The sequence below is a fragment of the Cyanistes caeruleus genome, chromosome 6 (genome assembly GCF_971803275.1).
Source record: "Cyanistes caeruleus chromosome 6, bCyaCae1.hap1.1, whole genome shotgun sequence".
Classification (NCBI taxonomy): Eukaryota; Metazoa; Chordata; class Aves; order Passeriformes; family Paridae; genus Cyanistes; species Cyanistes caeruleus.
The window spans coordinates 45,116,413-45,138,469 of NC_141706.1; the positions used below are offsets into that span (position 1 = coordinate 45,116,413).

Genomic DNA, 22,057 nt, shown 5'->3' on the forward strand with positions numbered 1-22,057 from the left:
CTATCTCCATCCTGTAAAATTCAGATAGCTGATCTGGGTACCAGCTGTTTCTTTTCAATGAGACTGCCATTTTGGATACAGTTTCCTATAGTTCGATAAAACCACCAAATACTCGCTGCCACGATGGGCCGTTAGAGACCCATCAGTCAGTGATTCATGTCTGCTAGCTATTTTAGAAATCTAAAAATCTAAAATTAAAAAAAAATAGGATTAAAAAATAAATAAAAAGCTTTCCTAATCTGCTTCCAGAAAAAAGAAAAAATTTGGTAAAAAGATGCGCTGAAATTTCATAGAAGTCACATAAAGATGGAGCAAAGGACTGTGACTTGACTAAAACCAATACTGCAATATAGCAAAAAAACCCATTTTTTTACTCAGGAGTGAGATATTTAAGTAGTGGGAGGAGTTGAGAAAAAGTTTATAAATTTCATAAATTGTCCCTAAGCATTTCAGGTTGTGGCAGTACATGTGGCTATAATGTATGTATGTATGTATGTATATATGTAAGCATACAAACTGTTGGTTTCCCCTGTCCCCAGCAGGCCTGATCCAAATAATCACATAATTGTGTCTGGTAACATGCTGCCAGTTCTGTCTACATAGAGCCATTAGAGGACATGAGGGAATCTGATATTTTATATAAGCATTTCTCAAGCTATTTTTATCTCATTTAGTCATCTCAGAGAAATTCAGCTGTTCACATCTCCTGCTTATTAGCTTCAACACAAAGCTGCACTGACACAAATATATGGGTAATGTACCTAAAAAAAAATGTAGCTCAAAGTATTGCCTTTTCCAATTCTCATCTCTTCCATGCACCTCAAGGGAAACACTTGGGAACACTGATGTCCCAAGCTTTGAAAAGATCATTTGAATGAAGCTGGTACCATGCACCTCCTGACACATACTAAAAAGCAGATTACTTCTCCAAACAGCTACCTGCTATTTATTTTTAATCATTAGCAAATAAGGTTTCAAAGGAAGCTTTTCAGTAGGCACAAACCAGTTATGGACATCTTTCATCTTGTTCTTGAAAGAGTAGGTGTTTATCATCCTGACTGCCTTAGAAAAAAAAAAACAAACAGACAAGCAAATAAATAAAAAGTAGAACCCCAAATCTCAGAATTGGAATAAATATATTTAATCAACCTTTCTACTGGACCAGATCCAATCATTTTATAAGGGTTTTTTTGTAGGCAGTAAATTGATTTTAAAACCGCTGCTCTAGAGTGATAGCAAATCAATATTTTAAGAATAGATTTTTATTACATTTGAGCTACATCAAGATAAGAATAGAGATAGTAGTTATAACCTAGTTCTTTCTGAATGGACTAATCTGAGTGACTACCTAATAAAAAATGGTAAATAGAGATTCCAGTTTGCAATAGATTCCATATGTAAATTTTTGTCTTACATAACATGCTCAAACTAAGGAGAAAGAAGATCACAGTTAAAAAAAATATCAGCACAATCTGATGTGGTATCTGTGTGGTATCAATTCATGTGAGGGAACATTTCTCTTTCATTTCTTTACACAGCTATGCAAACCTATCTACAAAACAATATGCTTTCAACAGGGATCTAAAATAGGTAATTTTTTTGTGGCTAAAATTCTTGTGGAATTTAAAGAGCACTTACGTCATGTATGATCTCTTCAGGAGCTAAGATGGGTTTAAATAGTTGTGTTTTGTGAAATCCTATATATTATGTATACAATATATAATCACCGTATTTTAATCTTCACATATATATAAAATAGCAACATCATCCTTGTTCATTTGATGGGATTATTTAATATTGAGAATAAAAAGTCATCAATTACTATGCAGTTCTTTGTTTTTCAAAATAGATTTGACTAAACTCTCAGGTAAATTTGTTTAGTAAAGTAGACTTTACTAAATAAATAATATATAAAATCTTCAAGCAGCTCAGAAGGGATCCAAAAATCCTTATAAAATATTTTTTACTGGAGAAATGATTTAGAACGCTTAGCTGTGAGGCTGTTCAGTTATCTGAAAAGTCACTTTTCCTTCTGATAGCATTAATTGCTTGAGGGCTGTGATAGATAGGGAGAAGTCTGATTGTTAAAATTTAACTGCAAGAGAGCAGGAACATTACATCTGCCAAGGAGCTAATGAGTAGCTGAATGATCAGAAAAGGCAGCACTGACATTCATGCAATAAAACCAGAGGAGATGAAGTCGAATTATGAATCCTTCAGAGTAAATATCTTATTTTCCCCAGTGTATTAGAGCTAGCAATTAAACAACTGGTATTTCCAATATTAGATTTTATCTTTGACCATATGGTACAGCTTACAGAAGTAATTTGGGCAGAACCTGATGTGGGTTTTTTATGTGCTTACTAAGTTTTTTCATGGTACAAGCAGATGCCAACATTAGAAACTTATCACTGGGTACTATTAGAGTAGGTACATTAGCTAGACATTAAAAAAATGAGCCAGTCCATATTTTCCTCAGTGAATAAACATGCAATTCAAACTGCTTTAAATTCATAGGTCTAAACCACTGGCCTTTATATATGATGCTAATAAAGGATATATGTCTGAGCCTGTAGTTTTACCCAAAACTTCTCATACAATCTGAAGAGTGGAAACATGTTGATTATATGATTTGTAGGCAGATGAACAACAGCTCAGGTGGAAAAGCAAGAAGCTGCTTTCAGAGAGAAGGACATTTCAGCCCTGCCTGAGACACACTGCTGTGTAATGCTGGCAGAAGTATGAATGAGTTGTTGCATAGGGTGATGCCAAAAGAGGATCTATAGTTGGATCAGAAAAAAAAAAAAATCACTGAAGTTTGCTTCAAGATAACATGACTTTCACTACCTTATAACTAGCAATTACCAGTTTTTCTGAAAAAGCAAAGCAAAGCAGATGTTGGATGTTGTAGGTTGGAAATGTTTGCAGCACTTCCTTTGGTGCTGCTGCATGCAGTCGTGCTCACTCCCGGTCACAGGGAGATTAACTCGGAATAGCTGATGCAGCCACTGCCTCCTCTGCCTCCCCCAGAGTCCCCCCAAACCTCCAGCAGGTTGCCTGAAGTGCTGATTTCTGTAGCTGCTGATGCTGAGGTTTGATGGACTGTGTTCAGTGAGCAACAGGAGTCGTTCTCTTCTGTTCAGAAAAACTGAGATAGTGCTTTGGCTTTCTGTGCCCCCTAGGAAGGACTTGGGAAAATGCCTGCCTATGTCACTGGCTCCCTTTGCTCACTGAACACAGTCCATCAAACCTCAGCACCAGCAGCTACAGAAATCAACACTTCAGGCAATGACTGTGGGGAAGCAGGGACTGCCTCACTCACAGCACTCCAACCCTTAATGCCACCAGGCTTTCTTCTGTGCTCAGCTCCACTTCTTCTGTGCTGGCTGTGCATCCACCTGCGCTCGGCTGGGAGCAGCACGAGGGAGCAGGCAGCAAGCAGGCACACTGCTGCAGAGCTGGAGGGTGGCAGGAGGGGCTGCCTGCTAATTCCTTACTGCTGGACCAGTGATGAGTGCTGGTTTGCCCCCACGGTTAAGGTGCCAGCTGAGCATCCATAACTGCAGCAGTAATTATTAGTTTTGCAGTAGCATCAAATGTTCAGTTGACATTGTTCTAATGTGAGAGGAAATAACACCTGGGAGGCAAAGATCTTCATTGCATTAACTGGATGCCATTTTGCAATCCCTTGTTATGACAGCTGGCAAAACAGCCCTTTCTTTGGGACATGGTATTAGAGGGTTATATACTAAATTCGGTGTCATTTTGTTATGGTACTTCTAGTGGGTAGATTTAGGATATAAAGGGATAATTGTCGGAGAGAGTTTTAACATACACTGCTCATTTAAAATCTAAATGAAAGATACAATTTTCCATCAAACAAAAAGCATCAACCATAATTTAGAAAATCCTTCCCTTTTATTACAAACTAAATGACCTAATCTGTGTGTAAGCCAAGAAATTTTATAGCTGTTTCTCTTCATGCAGGTCATAAATGTCCTGTTTATATAAGCCGATTATGGAGGTGTTTCTATAAAAATGGCATCAAAATCTTTTAAAAAGACACTGGAAATCTGGAATGTTATACTACAAATCAGTCTTGATTCCCATTAAAAATAAAAAAGTTACATTGGGAAAACCAGAGAAAATTAATAAACTCTGACTCAAAAGTATTAGCCACACAAACTAACATAAAGCAAAAAATTACCCTGTGTCAGCCAACGTGTAAAGATATTCATCTGCATGCCCTTGGCAAATTCAAAGTACTTTAGATTGGCCAGGTTCTTTGTAACTGAAAGCCAAGGTAACTGAAATTACCTGACATTTTCTGTAGGCTAAATAAGGCAGTCCTGCTGAGTCTGAGTTAAGAGCAATGGTTCCTTAGGAGAGTCAGGTAATTCTACAACCTAATTTCTATTTCTAAAATTAGATACTCCTTTTTGGAGTGCACAGAGGATGTGTGTATGCATTTGCAGGTGGATTTTTTTGTTACCTTTTTTGTTTCTCATCTTTAAGTCTGTATTCTTTACTCAGAATACTCAACCCTAAGAGCTGAAAGAATTTAATTTTTTCCAGTTTGCTTTCTCTTTCCAGCTGCATTTGATTACTATCTCCTATGCCAAAAACATTTGTTGCTCCATTGCATCCTCAAACAAAGGTCTTAAGACTTTTTCAGCATCTTATATGGCTGGCTTGCTTCTCAAGAGAACTAGGTTACACATACAAGTTACCAATGACAGGAGCTCTGTGCAAGTGCACAGAATTCGCTGGGATAATTGGGCATAGAAGCCCTTTGTACAAATGAGAACTAGAATTTGCTACAGTCACCCTAGCAACACAGAAATGGTGATTCAGACATGCTATAGTCTTTGTTAATTTCCATGAAGGCAACACTTTCCAAACAACCTCTTTTATATCAACAATTATAAAAGGAGGGTAAACTTCATGTACCAATATTAATTGAAAAACATCTCTAGTCCCCAATTCAGAAGTTTGCATTAGAATAATTAGTGTCAGGTGAATTGAGCTAAAGGAAGAGTGCAGTTTGCCCTAGTCTGAGCAATGAGGTTAATCTAGGCCATCTCCCTTCCAACATCAGCAATTTTGTAATTCTCTTAATCTGATAGTGAAATATCTGCCCTGCCATTAAAGTCCTGAAATGCTTCTGAAAGGTGCCAGCTGACAGCAGTTCTTAAGCAGAGACTCGCAGCTAGGCTTATTAGCGCTTAGTATTTTCTTGTAGCCGTGGTTATCCTAACTAATCAAGCAGCCTGGGCTCTCCAAAACACAGCACTTTTCAACAGTCATAATGAACAAATCCTAGAAAGAACTGCATTGCATTGCAGAAAACATTTTTTTTGCCACTGGAGACAAGCTAACAAAAGAAATGCAGTGGGTTGACCCTCTCTGAGCTCCAGGTGTTCCCCAAAGCTGCTCTATCTCTCCCCTTCCCAGCTGGGCAAGGGAGAGGAAATATAATGAAAGGCTCAGAATTTCTCTTCCTCATAAGTGTAGGGAGAGAACACTCATCAGTTGCTTTCAGAGGTAGAAAAGACTCAACTTGGGGAAATTAGTTTTATTACCAATCAAATCTGAGTAGGATAATGAGAGATAAAATCCAAAATTTAAAACACTTTCCTCCCACCCCTCCCTTCTTCTCAAGCTTTACTTTCTTTTCATGTTCTCTATCTCCTCCTCACCCAGAGGAACAGGAGGACAAGAATGGGGTTTATGGTCAGCTCATCACACATTGTCTCTGCTGCTGCTTCCTCCACAGCGGGAGGACTTCACACTCTTCCTCTTCTCCAGTAGGAGAGGTCATGAAGGTCCCTCCCACAGGAGACAGTTCTCCATGAACTTCTGCAGTTCTTCACATGGACTACAGTGCTTCACAGACTGCTCCAGCTGGGAACCTTTGCTGTGGTTCACTCCTTCAGGAACAGACTGTGAAGTGTGGGTCCCCCAGAGGGTCACAAGTCTTGCCAGCTAAGCTGCTCCAACATGGGCTCCTCTGCATGGGACAACATGGCCTGCCAGGAGCCTGGTAAAGCACAAGGGTCACAGACATCTGCTCCAGTGTGGGGTCCTCCGTGGGCTGCAGGTGGATCTCTGTTCCATCATGGATGTCCATGGGCTGCAGGAGCTACTGGTCCTCTGACCTCAGCTTTCTCAGCATTTGCAGGCAATGTTGAAAGTAGACCCAAACTGAAACAGAAAAATAAAGGCATCATTTTCTTGATTCAGTTCATTCTACAGGGGTTATGCATTCTCCTCCCTTTTTGTTTTCCTGAGTTCCTTTACAACCTTTACAAGTTTGGGCTGGAGGAAATAGGAGAAGAATGGTTTCTAGTGTTATTTCCTGTAGATAAAATTCATATCTAAAATGTGAGACAGATGGAAATGGTGAACTCTAAAACATTGATTGATGAGCTTAAGCATGGAGCAGGTTAGGTGTTTTGGATGGAACCACTGAATTTCATACTAAATAATGTTTTAGGCATATTATTTAATGCGGTATGAAAGTACAACATAATTACCTTGCTATCTATGCCATCACTTGGGAGATGACTGAGCTGAAAGCCCTTTAGAATGGTACAGCTGAGGCTGGATTTCACAATGCAGCTCTGAGGAGCTACAAGGCAGGAGTCACACAAAAATCCTTCCTTGCTGAGCCAAACAGGATCTCACCCTGAGACAGGTGAGCATGGAGATTCTCCCCAGCAATCCCCACATCACCTGCTCAAAGCTGGTTCCCATAAAAGCTTCAGTGAATGGCTGGTACCTCATTTCCTTAAACAGAAGTCAGTAGAAACTTCATGTCTGGGGTTTTGATAATCACTCCAAGGCACTCACAATGCAAAGCCCAAACCAGAAACTTGATCTGAAGTGCAACTCCTTTCAGGGAGGAGATGACCCTAGCTACTGTCATCTTGAACAGTGTATAAAATGAAATATGTTTTCCACTGAAAATAACTGAAGTACTTAAAAATCCCTGCAATGTCTTTTCAAGCTTAATGAGTCTTCACTCTGCACTTACTTTTAACATTTCTTTCCCTTGAAGAACAAAGTTATAAGACAATGGTTTAATGCACTGTACATATTTACATGCAATATCCCTCTAGTATTGTAAGCTATCTTGCTCTACTTCATCTATATTTTTTCAACAGCACAACAATATTCAGAGCCCCTATCTACATATTTCCATCAGTCCATTGTTCATTAAGTCACAAATATGTAAAGTTTTGATCAGCTTTGAAACAAAACCAGGGATATTTTGAGCTAATTTTCCTTCAAGATTGCCATTGACAAACCAGGTGGCTGCACAAACAAGTGAGAAACTCACTTTTGTTTTACCAGTCAATGATATCTTGCCCTGTTCTCATTTTTATTAACTCTAATGGTGGAAAAGACGTAGTATTACTGAATTAAAACACAGGTGGACAATTTAAACACGATGGTAAGCATATCTATAGTGGAATAGATCTTATTTTGTACACCTTAGGAAGAAAATCAATCTGGTGATATTAATTCCACATGCTTACTCCTAAGGGTTTAGGACAGAGTGACCACTGCAGCATGGACTAGACAAATCAGCCACATTTGGACTATTTGTTCAAAGAATAGAAGTAGCTCAGTGCAAACTCATCTATCCTGTTTCTCCAACACATTTTTCAGCTTATATTTATCTATATTCTCTCATGTCTGTATCAATACCAATACTGGTGTTAAACAGTTTAGTTAGTGATAGGTATATGCTCAATCATGTGTTATAGAATAAATAGTAGGGATAAGACTTTTCTAGTTTAAGTGAAATAGTGACTGCAGTGTAGATATAGACAGAGCTGAACTCTTCATCAAGAACCACAAAGGACCGCTGGGGCAGGGGTTTTAACTTGAACAAAGAATGAAAGATTAATTGATGTGCTCTGCTCTAACTCAGTATTTAAGCCCATGTTGTGAAATAATTTTATGCTTCAATTTCCAGGATGGAACAAAGGCCATACAAGTGAACTATGTGCTAACACAGAGCTATGACAAAACATCTGTGGCAAAATGTGGGGCAAGGAAAATTAAACAAGTCCATTTGTGTTATGCCACAGGGAATAAACATTGACACAAGACTGCAGAAAGAGAAAAGGATGTTTGTAACAGTGAAATATAATCGCTTCCCAAAGATGAAATTCTGCTTTTGTTTGCAAAAGTCAGGTGGGATTCCCTTTCATATAAATGAGAACAAACGATTTCTTAATGAGCATTTTGTCTTCATTCCTAATGCATCTCAGGTGAGCCCTGATCTTGCCAAGTACATAATTTGTCACCACAAATCTGCGGATATTCTGATTTCCTTGGGTGATGAGCAGCATTCTGGATGAATGTATTCATATGAATATGCTAGTGTAATACATCATAAGAGTGCCATTGGCACCAATAAGATTTACTATTCAGAGAGCAACGCTGGCCAGCAGATCAGTGGGGAACACTGTATATTTTATTTGTGTTAACTATAAAACTTGACAAGGAAAGAGAATATTTTTCATTAAGAAGGAAAATTAAAGACATATAAAACGAGCTGCAAATTCTACTAAGTTTTGTCAACTTCTGGGAAAAGTTTTGCATTATTTCTGATTTTTAGGAAAGTATACGAGAAGAGGTAAACTATAAAGTGTTATTACAGTAAGAAATGGATATCAATTCATAAAGTATGATGAAGATAGCAACCCATTTTATTTGCAGCAATGATAGAGTGAGATAAATGTGAAAAAGGAATAATACTATAATTTAAAAATAATAGAACCATTTTGTGTTTTGGCATTTAAATATCTTACACTAGGACTATATGTCAGATTTGATGGAATGGATATATCGCTATGAGCAAAGACAATCCACAGGCAAATTAATTTTCCTTTAATGCAGATGGGCACAAGTGCCCTATTATTGAGAGAAAATTTGATGACCTCACTTTAGACTTAATGCGATATTCCAGAAAATTTGGTTAGGTGAAGCCATCCTCATTTTAGAGTGTGGACATTTGTAATGAGCAATTAAATAGTAGTTAAATAGTGATTAAAATAAAGCAGGGGCAAAAGTAAGCCAAAGAATCTTAAAATATTTTTGTAGTGAAAACCTGGAAAAAAAAATTGCAAAGTCCTTTTCCTTGGGTGCAGACACCTAAGCACCTTCATCACACAGTACTATTCAGAAAGCAGGGACCACATAAAACAATCTCTAGTTTTATGTCTACAGTGCCCTCTATCTCCCTACTCTGCTGGCTCCTGCTACTAATTAAAGGTTCTTCTCTGTAACCAAATGAACAGCAATGAAAAAGTGACAAGAAGCACTGCCTGTAAACAGGTGTCATGAATGGAGAAAAACAAGTACAGGAACTGAAATGCTGCTACAGTCTGAGCTGTTAAAGGCTGCATGTTTCACCAGAGGCACTATTTAAGTGTGTATAAAACTGAGTTTCCCCCAAATAATATATTACAGTCGCTGTTAGCTTTCACTTCTTAATTAAAGGTGGGGAGGGTATAACTGATGAGGAAAGTATCACCACCTGCAAAAACCATCTTTCACTTTTCACGTCTGCTAAATCTGTCAGGACACCCTTCTGAAGACATTTCCAGATTTCTGTGTGCTGTATTTCAAGTGTGAGGCCTGTAAGCCCCACATCTCCTGGTAATGCAATGCCATATTCCAGTAAATCTCTGTGCTGCACTAGGCATTCATCAGTAAACACAATGTCTTGGGCCCTTGCTGGCAATTCCTTTAGGGAGCCTGAGCACATGGCACAGAAATCAACTTCAGAACAGAGCAGAGCTTTTGTGTCAAGGGCAATGCAGTACTCACTGGAATGGATTCAAAACAAGACATGTTCTGCACATTTGATAAGGTGTACATTTGGCCTTCTTCTCACTCCAGTTTATGTCAGTAATGTGTATTTAAAAATCTTCCTACAGGCATGGACAAAGATCTGACAGACACAGTCAAGAGCAAAACTTAACACCTGAATAAATTCATCCAAGGTTCATTAATTCTAAAAGCAAAACCAGAATTCCAAGAATGGGAAATATGGATCAAAACCTCCAGTTTTGTAATCTAATTCCACTGCACAAAGGTTTGCTTTCAGACTTGTGTCAGATATTTCACAGAGCTCTGCTTTCTACTGGGAGCACTTATATTGTATGATTTCCTGGCCCTCAGATAAGTTATCTTCTACTTGTTTTAGCAAAGCTGTGATATCCACAGCATGTCAAAAGAAATGAGCAATACATAAGAGGACATGAGAGTATTTCTTTAACAGGTGATTACTTCTTTTGAGTTCTGAAAACATAAGGAATTGAAATATTTTTCTTTTGAAATTTAGAGAATTCATCTTTTAGTACTGCATTAATGCTCTGCTATTTGTTAATTACAAGCTTATAGAAGTGAAGGAAAAACTCATTTATAGACTTACAGCATAAAATGGGAATATAGAAGGGTGAAGGAGAAAATAAAGATCTGTCATTACTAGTATATCTTATACTAACAGTACTAATAGTATAAATAGGCATATATAGAACAGTCTTTGTAAATATTCTCTCACATCTTTGATACTCTGAGAGACAAGCATGTATTTGTAAAGATCTTTCATTTAAAAGGAATATATAAGATCTACCAAACTGCATGCTTAAAGCCCACATACCACACTGTCTGGTGTAACACACAGAGGAGAGCTGGGCCACACAAAAACCCATCAAAGGTGCTTCCACAATAAAGAACATGAAAATGTCATACTTTCCACAAAAGGACCAGCAGTTTTGTCACTATATGTTTTCATCTTCTTGACATATTTTTTACAGTAAATTTGTCTATTAAATAGATGCAGATGGATAAGTTTTCACAAGAACTTAATAATAACATTAAGTTCTTGTGAAAAATTATGAAATCAGATAAGTTTACTGACATCAGGAATGGCTTCTCTGAACCATTTGCTTTAATGTCCTGCCACAGATTTATCTCATAAATTCTCACCCTACTGGAAAAGGCTGGCTTAAAATTTTTCACTGAAATGCATTTTAATAAACATTGTTTCTTTCATTTAGGCCAGAACCTAAAAGAAACTGTGTCTTTTATGAAAAGTCACACAGAAGATTTAGAATTTTATTTCAAATGTAATTTTGGGGGTATTCTTTTTAGACCATGCTATATATTTATTTCTCACATGGACATAATAATTTTTCTGCTGGATTCTTACAAGTATTTTGAAGGTGACTGCTGGTCAGTTCAGCTTTCAAAACCTTTTCTGTAGAACACCATATATCTCCTGTTGTTTACAGAGAAACAGTTTGCCATACAAAAGAAAAAAGCCAGTTAAATATAAGGATGGAAGCCAATCCTACCACACACAGAAAAACAATTCCTAACCCTTCCCTTGCACTGCATGTGGTGAATGGAATAGGAATACACCATGGGATAAACAGCTCGCTCTCATCGATCTGTTGTTAAAAGCTCAATACCTAAACAAATCATTCCAGGAGTAGAAATTCTTAAGTTTGGTTTTATATGAGTTTTGCCTGCATTCCTTAATGTCTGACAAAATGCAAGTTCTTGAAGCTCTCCTGTGACTGGAATGTCCATAGTATCTCTCTCCAAGGGAATGTTTTGTTTCTAGTAGCTCAATTGATCTCACTCTGTGGGGTCCCCAATGGTACAGATCCAATTTGACTCTTCTTCCTCTTCTCAGCAGCCTGTTTTCTTGCAGCTTGGTGGAATTTAGTATCACTGAGCCCTCTACACCTCTGTCCAGACATTTGTTTTAATGTAGCTGGTAGGCTCAGGGAGACATAGAATGACAGATTGGCAGATACCAAGAGGTACAGCGCCATCTCATAGACCTAATTTCCCTTGGAAGTCAAGCCAATGTGGAAAAAATTCAGCTGCACGTTCATAGTAACATTTAATACTAAGAAATTCTAGCCTCTGCTATTGTGACTTTACTTTTCAGACCTATTTCACAGGAGCCATATCTAAAAGGAATGTTTTATATCCTAATTGCTGTAGACAAAGCAACAGTAATTTTTACCTTAATAAAGTTTTAATTATAATCATTTTTATCAAGACTGGGAGTGCTCACATATAAAATACCTTTTTTTTTATATTCCTTTTTATAAAAGCTAACTCACAATTAAATAGAAGTTGTTCTTTTAAGTTTTCTTTTTTATTATTTTTTACCTGCTGTGTGTTACACATATATTGTATGAGGACAGTCTGTTACTTTTAGCTGTCTCCCCACACAGTAGATTTATATCCCATTATGGATATGAGGACTACACTACCTAAACCATATCTAATAGACAGAGGCAGTACAGACCACTCCAGCTGGTTAGCTGTCCCCTTCTCAGAGGATCATTTTCTTGTGACAAGTTGCAGTCATTACTGCATCATATAGAAGATAGGGTTTAACATATTGGTGCTTACCAATTCAACTCAATTTTGGTACAGTAGAAAAATATTTTAACAGTGTGTTACTTCAGTTGAGTGGATAGGATTCATAGACACTAGAGAAAGTTTCTTCAATCATAATGATGAAGCCAGACCTCATAAAATACTCAGGTACCCCGTTAATAGGGCAGATGTTCTCATTTCCCTCTGGGCAGGAAGGATGAGTTAGGGAGGATCAGTTCATGATAACCTGTAAATTCATTTCTGCTGGGGCTGCAGTACTCAGATTTTCAGTTCTCAGTTCTTCACTGAGAAGCAAAATTGCAGTGTCCAAGCACCCTAACCAATGCCTCATAGGGACCAGCCAGACAAGCAGCATGCTGATCGTGGAGAAGACATACCACTGGGAAACAGGGAAAGAAAAGAGCAAGAAAATATCATCAACCCAGCCCTTTCCAGAGATAATACTACTAAATCAGGGCTGTGAGAAAACACTTACCTCTGTTTAGCACCCCAAACTTGCACAGAGACTAGGCAACTAAAAATGTCTTTGGAAGAATTCTGCAATTAAATCTCTCTCATGTTTTTCTGTAAAAAGTCTGGACTGAATAGGAGAGGATAGGTAAGAGTAGCTGGATAGTCAGTACTCCTCCTGAAAACAAGACATCTAAATTCTATGTTTTTCACTAACTGCCAAAATTAAACACATATATTAGATATCTTGACAACACATCTAGGCAAGGCATAAGATGTGGGAAAAGACACATACATTATTGGCAACTTGCATACTTGATTATGTTGTTTTAATTTAGATTATTGTGTTCCAAGATAATTATTATATTCCAAGGTAATTGATCCTTACAATGCTGCAAGGTCTTCAATGGTTAATTTGTGCTCAATGAATACTTAGTTATCTGTAATTGACGGCATGTTAACTTTGTGGGAAGAAAATCCTCTGGATTCTAATAGTCAAGAGTATCATATCTAAAATCAGAAAACATTAGTATATGATCTGGAGTCAAAATGTTAGAATGTTTGGAAGTTAAATAATTAAAAGAATTTTCTCTTTTTTTTAAGAATTGTTGAAAAGTCTTTGGCCTACATGAATTCTTTCCTCATTCCTCATCCATGCTTACAAACTATTTTCTTCCCTGAGGCTCTGTACCTATTCTGGAGAAGTAAAGATTAATGAAACTGTTCACATTTATCATTTGGTCTGGCAAAACTCCAAATGGTGGGTTTGATTTCTAGAACCAAAGTAACTCAAGGTTGTTTAGATGCAAGGATTTGAATCGATCTTTATTAGAAATGAGATTTAATAACAAGATCATTTTCCCTTTTGGACAAGCTCTCTTCACAGTGGCTTTTCCCTGCTGAAATTCAGGATGGATTTGCCTTTGGGTGTGATTTGAAACCCTCTTTCTCTGCAGCTGCATTGTTAGAGCACTTGTTCTATTTTGAAGAAAGAATGTTTCCTGCCTTTCCCATGCCTGCTTGTGAGCTAATGCTCGCAAATTTCAGTTTGACAATATTGAATATCCTGGAGGATCCACTGCATGAGGATCTGAGCATCATTTTTCTTTGCTTTGCTTCATTACATGAAACAAGCAAAGCTTTTTTGATTCAAATTATTAGCTATTAATTATATTCTTTGGAGATATACATTGATACTATTATTGAATAAAACAGCACTAGGATAATTTTTAGAAAATTAAAGCTACTAGAACCAAATTAAGGTGAAAATCATGAAGACTGATGTCTAAGACTGGGTAGATAAAAACATTTGTGGTTCTGTTCTGTTACAGCTATTGCTTCTATTTTCTGCCTTTCAGCAATGCTCTTTCCAAGGGCTTTTCTCACCTAAGTTACAAGCTATTGTAGATACACTGTATTTGGGTCAAATATAGTAAATAGAATTGCATGACCTTGTCTGTTTGCTTTGCAAATACAATAATATGCAAATATATGTTTCGTCTTGATTTTCTTTTATTTTTTTCTCAGAAATAAGATTTCTGTTGCTGAGGAAGATAATTATTACATACATTTTCATGACAGTGAAGCAACATAAAAAAAATCAATTAATTTTTCCTTTACCCTGAAAAAATACTACAGATTCCCAAGCCTCTTTGACAGAGTCCAAAAAATGCCAAACTTCCATGAGGTTTTCCTATCTATGACAATTATTAGGATAAAAAACATTTTGACCTTATACTAAGAAGAGGGTCCCAAAGAGTAGCAATATCTCCTTCCAATGAAGTCTCATGTCTCCTCCACTCTACATTTAATTTTACTTTTTACCTTAATAAATTCTTCTAGTTCTTGATTTTCCACCAATTATTTCTTTCCTTTCAGTCTTCTCATTGTCCTTTCATTTACATCACTGTTTTTCCCCCCTCTAAATTGCCTCCTAAACATTAATTATCTTAAATGTGCCCAGATTCTTATCCTTCTGAGATGTATGAGTCTGGCACAATTCACTCTTCACAAATTCCTCTGTGAGAAGGGCCCCCTGTGGATGAGTCTTTACCGCCAGAATTAAACCAGCAAAGAGGCATCCCAACCTGAAAGAAACCTCCTGTTTTGAGGAAATATTTTTCACTTAGCAGCAGTGGCTAATGGGTACTTGGTTTCTTATTCATTTCCCTCTATCCCAGCTTTTTGAAAGATCAGGCAAGATATAAAAGGCAACAAGGTTCTTGAAACTCTGTATTGCCTGTATTTATTGACACCAGGGACAGATAACATGATGTTTGGAGACCGTCTACTCCACAAATGTGCAGGAAGACACTACTTCTGTAGAATTTCAGTCAAGAGCAGGGGAAAGTCTTCCTGTCTTATCTTCATGGTACTTACCAGTGTATCCACTTAGCATAAAAGGCCAGTAGGGAAGGAGCCGAAGATGACAGCACTTGAGACAATTATGGTAACGTTGGAAAATCAAGCTTTTCAAGAGCAACTTCAAGTATTATTGAAAAAAAAAAAAAACAAACAACATTCTAGCTTTCTGAATATCCCACTTCTATGTCAGTATCATGTGTCTAAGAAAAATTATCTGTATATAGCTACAAAGAGATTACTCTTTGAAACTCTTTCCCACCCCTGAAGTTTTAAACTGAACAGCTTGTCCCTTGGGCCTTGCTTTTACACAGCTCTCTTTGAGTTTAGTGAAAATGTCATTTATGACAAAGCAGTACCTTTCTCTCTGCATTATTTCCTTGGCTTCTGTCTCTTACTGCATGAGATTTGTTTTTTTGTTCTTATCTTCCTATTCTCACCTCTCCTTTTATTTTCATCATTTTGTAGTGTCACACAAATGTAGTATCAATTTATACAGTAAGGGTTCATTATAGGTTTTACTATTTTAATTTTATTTAATTTTAAAACTAATTGTTTTAATAGTGATTAGTAATTATGTAGAACCACTGACAGAATCTACCAATCTATTGTCTCTGTTTAAAAGAAATAGGCAACTGTACTAATTATCAAACAGAAGAGCTGTAATGGTCTTGCAATGTCCCTTTTGTTAGTAAGGATTGAAATGAATGAATATGGTACAAAATTATACTAATGTATCAAATGAAAACACGCAAGGTATGAAGGAAATCACATGAATATAAATTGAAATCTCCTAAGATTTATGAGAATTTAAGCTAGAGACAGAATCAGATCAAAAGCCACAACATTATGAGAAAACAAAAATCCAGTAAGTGAAAAATCACTATTGAAATTCAATAGATATGATGCTGCCACCTGTAAAAATAAAATTTCCAACATAAGGACTGCTTGTCTCCAGCAACATCTGCAAATCACAGACACAGACACACATTGTGTGATGGCTGGACATGTGGCAAGCAGTAAGGTTTAGATTCAGTAAGAAACTTCTTCAAAGTGCTTTGTTTGCACTAAGAGTAAATTAGATGTAAAGGAACAAGATGAATTTATAGCTGCCATGAAAATCCAGAAAAGAGATGTAATTAAAAATAAGGAAAAGCATTAAAACAAGCATAAGAGTTCCTCAGGAAACACAGCCATGTGGTTTGCCACTTATCTACTCTACATCAATAATTTAGCTCATAAACTAAATAATTATCCTATAACATGTTGTTGAAATGCCATCATTGCCCTTCAACAATGAAAGACACTGTATGCTTATGGTGCCTTGTGACCCCAGCCTTATCTGATTAATTATACCTGTCACTACCTGGTTCTAAACATGTCCTATTACCTTCTCTCACTCATAATCCTCCTAATTCCCCAATCCTGACTAGACTCATGGTTATCATACCTCAAATCCCTTTTTGTGTGCCTGAAAAATCTAATTTCTCCCATTCCCTTTACTTCCTTTATCAATTTGGGCAGTAATGAGAAGGCAGGAGGGACAGCCCATTGCCCAGCTCCATCCCACTGCTGTCTTTAAGCACAGTTCTCCTTCCCTTCCTGTTCTAGTCTTGGCCAGGACAGGGTTAATTTTTTACAGAGTGAGGGGAACCTGGCCAGACCCTGATGTTTTTCAATACCATTTTATGTCACTTGCCAGGGGCAGGAGTTAGGGGCTCTCTCATTTCTCATGGAAGGCAGTGATGGGGGAACAAATTACCTGGTGTTTAACCTTCTGTGTAAAGTTTCTTTTTCTTCTACCTTTTGTTGTTAGTATTGTTGCTGTTACTGCCCATTTTATTGTTTCATTGCTGTTTCCAGTAAATTGTGCTTAGCTCAGGATTTTCACCTTTATGTGCCTCCAATTCTCAACTCCATCCCCGAAGCAGGAAAGGGAGAGGAAGGAGGGGGAGTGAGCAAGTAGCATCTGGTTTGGGAGAGTCTCGTTGGGAGAACTAAATTGAGGAGGTACCATTTCTAAACCACAACACTTCCTTTGATCTCTCTTGTAGTTGGAAGCCAATGGTATCATTCTCACCTCTAACCCCTCTTTTGAATGCAAATAGATGCTATCAGTGTGTGAGCAGGTGTTGCTTAATGCTTATGGAAAGCTTTTATATTTTTAGTTCTCCTTGGCAATTGTTTAGGAAGACATGGCTCCAGAGCTGCAGATGATATCTTATTTGGCACACAATCTTCTGTTCTGCACAGCCTGAGATGCATTTTGCCTGGAACTGAGTAGAGGAAACATCCCCAGATGACCACCAGAGACCCCAGGGAGGCCCACGAAGGCACAGTAACAAGAATTGCATGAGGTTGTGCAAGCTAAATGACTGTGTATTAGGTGGATGGCAACTCTGAATTAGGTAGGTGGGTTGATGCAAATTTCAGTGTATACATTCTTTTGCTTTTTACCCCCTAGTGTGCTTGATTTGTTGAAATACTCCACCTTGCACCCTGCACAGAATAGATGTTTCCTCTCTAAACCCAACTCTTTATCTGTGTTTAGAGAATTCCTAAGATCTGGCAACACCACTTGCAAAAAAGTCTCCCCATGTCATCCAGCTACTGAAGCCCCCCGGCAGTATCATCCTTCATCTCACATCAACACTTACGAGCTGGATCATTCAGAGCTAGCAACGGTTGGAGAGCTTCCAGTGAGGATGCTATCTTCAGAAAATATAGCTGTTAAAGTCCAAAAAATATTGGATGTACTCAAACAGTAACTTTTAAAAATGCATATAATGGAGATGAGATGGTTTCTCCCCAAATCTGCAAAACAACCTTTCAGAATATCCCATGTTCTGGGGACATTAAAGAGGCAGGAAGGCATTCCGGAAAGTTCAGGGAACTGATGCAAGTTAGAGCTGCTTGGATTTCCTCTTCTCAGTATAAGTGATGCTCAGCTTCAAACAGAAAAAAAACCCAAAAAATGAAACAACAACAAAAAAAACAACAAACCAAAAGCCCCCAAAATCACAACTTTTCTCTTTATATGGGAACGAAAAGGTGGTTTTGTTATAATTTAGAAATACTTCTCTCTCCAGTTACTAAAATTGAAGACCAGAACTTTGTAGAAGTTTTTGTGGCAAATGTATTTGTCCTGCAGAGAATGCCATAATAATAGTAGAAAGGTGTCAAGTTCTAACATGTCTTTTATCTAGTGTGTCTCAGATTTAGTATCAACAGACTAGAACACTGTTTGTCTACCTTCAGTAGACATTCTAATTTGTTTTCAGAGAAAAAGGTAGCAAAATATCTGTCTTCCAGAGGATAAAACTGAATCCAAGACCTGATTTTCAAAAGACTACATAATTTTTCTGTGGCAAAATCAGTAAAGTAGTACATATCCCCCACACAAGCTGAGCACTACAGCCATTGCTCTATGTAATTTCTGGATGAATTCACTGGAAGAATCTTCTAAATATTTCCTGCACATTTTGCACACCTTAAATGAAGGCTACTGTTTACTACAGCAGCTTCTTACCACTGTCATCTACAAAAAAATAGAAATCAAGAACTTGAATTCTAATAATTAAAGTAGTCAAATAAATCAAGAAAGGTGAAATACAGCCTTAGTAGATGAGACCTTTTTTGAGATGAGGTCTCAAGGTGTGAGATGAGATCTCAAGATGTGCATATCCCTTCTTTCTCTGTCATTCCAATTTAGTAAACCAGAATGCAGATAGCTCAATTTAGTTAAGAAGCCAATAGTTATAATGCAAAATCAAATAAACACACCAAAGGGAAATAAAAAACTCAATCCAAGAAATTACACCTCTCCTTAATTTAACTATTTTGGGTTTTTTTTCCACAGAGCTGCTCATTTGCCAAAAAAGAGAGAAAACCTGAAAAACAGTGGCAAATACTTTTGGCAAATTCTTCATTTAAATTACACAGAGGAAACAAGCACATTCTGGAAAAACAATGGGTTGAATGTAAAGGCCAGCAATATAGGAGACAATCATAACTGGCTTCTCATGGGAGAGGAAACCACAAGTGTTTCCAGAAAGCTCAGGACATTGTTGGCTGATGTCTAGTATTTGAGGAAAAGAATTCTCTTAGGATACAAAATTGTGAGGCTTGGGCAGATCTTCCTCACCAGGTATTTATCCTGGAGCAAGCGGTGGTGTTTCATGGTACTGGTCATCTTCAAGGAAAGGGTACACTTGCTTTGTAATTTCTTCTCAATTTTTGACATTTAGAAAGTATAAAAATAGGTTAGTTTTTTTTAAAAGCTAAGTGGCTTCTTTTTTCTCCTGTGAGCTGAAACTTTACATGTCTGAAATTTATCTGTGCTCTGGTTCTTTCAGAGGATGTGGAGTTTCTTATAAGAATTAGTGCATTGAAGTAAAAAAAAAAAAATGTTTTTTTTTTGGCCTTAAACACTACAAAAGTCTGCCTTCACGTACTTATAAAAAGATATTTCACTTCACATGGGAAATCTTCTACCACTGTCTAATAATAAATCGCCACTCAAATCAGTTTGAGTTACGTATGTTCGCATTAAATCCACATAAGTTAGTCTAAATGAAGTAAGAACAAAAACTGGTACTAAGCTACCTGTGCTTGTGGTGAAGGGTGGGCAATTTTGTGTAGGCAATTTCCCACAGACAGATCAACCACTGTATAGGCATTGCTGCACTTTAATTAGGCAACTTGGCTCTCAGGGAGGGCAGCATTTAGTTGCAACACACATATATGCATGCGCTAGACAAAAAAGTAGATACATTCATTTAACATCTGCAGTGCAGAAAATCTACAAAAAAATACACCACAGCATCCACAAAGGTGCACCAGTGAAGGAATGGTGGCCAGTAAGGCAGAGAAATTACCTTCAGGTGTAATGGGAGATGCTGGAATGACTAAGACCCATCTTCTCCCTTGTTCCCAATAGAAAATACGCTGACAGGTGAAGTTAGTAAGCAAACCTCTTCCTCCACTAGAAATGTATGGTTCTATTGTTGCTGCTTTTTTGACATCACCCAGGCATCCATGCTGTCATCCAGCTGGCTCTGGCAATGTTATTGCGTGGGAGACCCACAAGTCTACTTGCTCAAACACTTTATGTAAAGGTGCAGTAAAGGGAGTGTGTCCACTGAAGGGACATCGAATGTGAGTGTGTGTCACTGAGGCTCACTGCTCCCTCTGCCCACAGCCACGAAAGCAGAGGCACAGGCATCCAGCTGAGCAGTGGATGCACATCTGGAGGAGGCTCCATGGAGGGGTAAGCCCTGAGGGCGTCACTGTCTCATATGGCTTTGTCTACAGATGACACTTTGGGGCAGCTGCTAATGAAGGATGAACTTCTTTAGGGGGAACTTCATGTCAAGGTAAGTGTCATTTTACCAAAATACAAAGTGAAACTTTATACACTCTCACACCAGAGAAGGGGATTAAAATTTAGGGAGTCATTTTGTTCTGTTATAATGCCTTTTTTTGGTCTGCTACAAAGTGTGTGCACCTGTCTGCAAATAGATATTTGACTAATCTGGACAGAGGTGATTCTCTTCAGAGCCTCTTCCTTCTCATTTGCAATCTTGTCTCTAAGGGCTGCTTCTGAAACAAGAACTTATGTCCTGTAGCTCAGTATATCACATTTTTTTGCCAACAACAACAGAACTGAAAATTGCATTTACATCCAACGCTTGCCTGGATCATTTTCTACACAAGAAAGCATTAATCTTCCAGGGAGCTTTTCCATCAAATTAATGGTTGCTTTGAGAATTAAATTCCCCTTATTTTCTTCTAGAAAATCATTAGAGATTAGAGAGATGAGAGAATAAAGTGGACAAGAATCTTGCCTTTCACTTCAGCTAACAGTATGTTAGCACTGTACTTGATCATCAAAGCCCCCTAAAAGAATTTAGAGACAAAAAGCTGGGTTTCACATGAAATCTGAAGCTTTTGTGAAGAACTTGAGTGCTTTTTGATTGTGTTTTGGATCAACTTTTCTTGTATTAGTTCAAAAGTTATTGTTATGATCATCTGCAGAAAATAATGCTAAATTAATTCCATAAAATTTTATGAGTTAAATTATACAACATAGTAATGAAATGCAAATATCCTTGTTCATTAGGCTCATCCATTTCAATCGTACCTGCAGTACATTTCTCAGCGGGAACTGTTAATCATACAGCAGCATGCAGAAAAGAATATATTATATTAATTAAATAGCCACATTATGCAGCTGTGTGCAGAATTATGCCCAGAAAATTCAATGTGGCATACATTACTATTTTTAATAGATCAAGAGAATTTTCTGTTTAAGGAATTTGGGATGAATACACTTTGGTGTGTGCTACAAGTAGCAGATGAAGAACAGTTCAGTGTTTCAATGATACAGTATTCTCTGTTGCAGAAAACACCTGCATGAAATTTCACAAAACCATGATCCTTCAAAGAGGGCACATGAAACAGTCCATGCAGACCCCACTGAAAGACTGAAGCATGTACAAAGATTAGAGGGTTGGACAGACAAAAACTGATGGGCAGAATTGAGCCATCAATTTTTTCAGCCAACCCCTGCTCAAATTGATCCAACACTGAATGCAGTTTATTTGCAAAGGTCACTTGGCTAACTTACCCTTTACCCAGTGCCTTCAAGGACCTTGTGTGCTTTAGAGAGTAAGCTGCTACATGCATATTAAAAAAAACTTGTCATAAAGGCAGTGTGTGGTATGCTCACACTCACAGGAAACAAACACTGGTTATTGAAAGGTGTTTATGAAACTTTCTTCCTCCATCATTACACTATACA

The 22,057-nt window shown here is 37.6% G+C and overlaps 1 long non-coding RNA gene across 1 annotated transcript in view; it reads right to left on the reverse strand.

Moving 5' to 3' along the window:
• Positions 1–5,562: 5,562 nt before the first annotated feature.
• Positions 5,563–22,057, reverse strand: part of LOC147652641 (uncharacterized) — a 79,485-nt gene continuing 62,990 nt past the window's right edge. The window contains exon 2 of the long non-coding RNA XR_015288598.1: positions 5,563–6,204. This is a non-coding gene — a long non-coding RNA (uncharacterized LOC147652641). The remainder of the gene's footprint in view (positions 6,205–22,057) is intronic.